The 2,500-nt window shown below is 59.2% G+C and overlaps 1 non-coding gene across 1 annotated transcript; it reads left to right on the top strand.

Moving 5' to 3' along the window:
* The first annotated feature begins 2,096 nt into the window (after window positions 1-2,096).
* On the top strand, window positions 2,097-2,250 carry LOC144779264 (5.8S ribosomal RNA). Its single transcript, XR_013600675.1, has one exon. It is a non-coding gene; the product is annotated as a 5.8S ribosomal RNA (ribosomal RNA).
* Window positions 2,251-2,500: the final 250 nt, after the last annotated feature.

Genomic DNA, 2,500 nt, shown 5'->3' with positions numbered 1-2,500 from the left:
AGTGGGCACTGCTGGGCTCTGCAGTCTCTCGGACCAGGAGGCGTTGTCGGCGACCAGGATGGAGGTGCGAGCTGTCCCACGAAGGTTGAAGTCGTCGGCGTCGAAGTTACCCAGGAGTGGGCAACAAGCCTTGGCTAATTCAAGCCCACGCGGTGGACTCAAAATGGCGTCTTGAGTGGACCAGGAGGGTCCGGGGTGCTCCTCTTCTGGAAGGGAGCAAGGGCCAGTCTGGAGCAACCAGACCAGCAGCAGGAATGTCGTCGGGCGTCGTCAGGAAGGCCACAAGCCAACGGGCTAGTAGCCAAACAACGCGGTGAGCAGCAGAAGGCAGAAGGGCCCCACGCCGATCGTGGAGATGCTGGGGGGCTGCTCTTCGGTGCTGGAGCTGCTCAGGGTGGGGGCTTCTCGGACCCCAAAGCACTCACCAGGAAATTACTCGGTGGGCTTGCTGTGCAGAAGTCGTGCAGTCTTGGCGATGGCCGGTCCCTCGAGGTCTCGTCGCACCCACGGTTCTCAGCTGTGCTGTAGAGGTGGGTAGAGGTCAGAGGTGCCAGGGAAGCTGGGTCTCGTCGAGCTGGGCAGTCGGATTCCGGAGGAAGGACGTGCAGCAGACCGCAGTGTTCTTAGATGGTGCCTGCGGATGCAGGGTGACTACTCCTTAGTCACAAGGGAGAAATCTTAGGAAGAAGTCTTGAGTTCCTTTCGCAGAAAGTAGTTTCAGGATTCAAAGATGATCTGATTTGGAAGGGGGCCAGTCTCTACCTTTATCCTGTAAAAAGGGGCTGGCACGCGACTAAGTCCTGCCCTATGGGTGGGACTAGGAGGGGGGTGGTTACACCCACTTCCTTGGCGGGCTTTTCCCCAGCACAGGGTCTGGAGTGACCCTGGAACTGGTTCCAGCCAGCCTATGCACAGTGAGCACCGGGGTGCCACGTGCAGTCACCTTCCTCTAAAGCCCTGCCTACCTACAATACACAAAACCCTGTCTGGGACGGTGCTGGCACCGCCCCTGGCAGGAAACCCTTTGTCCTTATCTCCTGCTCTGGGAGGACTCCCAGCAGCAGGAGGGCAGACTTGTGTCTCGGTGGCAGCATCCATTTTGTGGATGCTAAGGCTCTGTCTGACTTTTAACCGGGTTATAGGTTACAGGCATGTCGTGTCCCTCTAGAAGGGTGGAATGCTAACCCCGTCGCCAGAATTGGCGAGGGGTTAGTATTCCAATTCGTATGACACCTTACTCGACATGTTTTGATAAAGCGATACCAGAGTTGGCACATAACCGCGAGGATTATAATGCACTTAAGAGTATATGGTATGCGATATCATGGAAACGGCTAAGGGATGGATCCCGAAAGCCGCAGACAGGCTCAGCTCATGCTAGAGCACCATCTCACACGATTCCAAGCACTCTGCCTTCAGGATTGTTAAGGCCTGCTATAGGAGTGACTGATAGGAGATCTGTGTGTCCATTTTAGGGTTAGATATAGGTATACTATATCTAAAGCAAAGGGTGAGTACACCACCTTGCCCCAGCTGTCGTGCAGCCAGTTGTGTCAGTTTTAGTTAGTCAATCCAGGGGTGGCACAATACATGCTTCAGCCCCTGGGAGACTTCTGGGTGCACCTCAGCCCTGGGTACAGGGACTTGGAGAGGGCCCAGTGCCAATTCAGTACCTGAGTACAATTTGGATAGAGAGAACAGCTAGGCTGTGGGTCTGATTAGCAGGCCCACAGCCAGGGAAAGTCGTAAACCAGTGCAGCAAAAAGCAAAAATCTGGGTGATCATAGGATTGCAGACCCTACTCTCCTACACTCCCGGTTACCCCGGGAGGGACCGGCGGCTGCGGGGCAGCCTGCTCCCGTCGCACCGGGAGCCCCCTTCCTCTCCCGCCCGCCGGGCGGGTGTGGTGGGACTCCCGGGCCGAGCGCCTGGCAATGTTTTTTTTTACCCAACGGTGCAGTCTGACTCCCAGAGGGGAAGCCTTGAACGGGGCGCCCGGGCCGTCTTGCCGCGCGGGCGGCAGGACGGACGGCGTCGCCTTCCTCCCGCCTCTCCTGCTCCGGCAGGTGGGTGAACGTTTTGGAAAAGTTGCCTGTGACTCTTGGCGGTGGATCACTCGGCTCGCGCGTCGATGAAGAACGCAGCTAGCTGCGAGAATTAGTGTGAATTGCAGGACACATTGATCATCGACACTTCGAACGCACCTTGCGGCCCCGGGTTCCTCCCGGGGCTACGCCTGTCTGAGGGTCGCTCGATCGTCAATCGCCCCGGGGCTTCCCCGGGACGCGGCTGGGGCCGTCGCAGGGTTAGCTCCGCTTCCCCTTCGTCCCCCCACAAGTTCAGACCCCCCCGATCGCTCGTGGCAGGGTCCCTCCCCGGGTCCTGCCGCGGAGGTACGCCGCCGGCGCGTCTGGCCCCCGAGAAAGGGGCCAGGCGACCGGTCCGCCCCGGGACCCGTCCCGGGGCGCCTGGCTGCGTGCCGCGCGAGGCTGTCTGTGGT

Source organism: Lissotriton helveticus, chromosome 1_1, assembly GCF_964261635.1.
Source record: "Lissotriton helveticus chromosome 1_1, aLisHel1.1, whole genome shotgun sequence".
In the NCBI taxonomy this organism is placed as follows: Eukaryota; Metazoa; Chordata; class Amphibia; order Caudata; family Salamandridae; genus Lissotriton; species Lissotriton helveticus.
The sequence above is the reverse complement of the archived record's forward strand: the minus strand, read 5'-3'. Positions and strand labels throughout refer to the sequence as shown.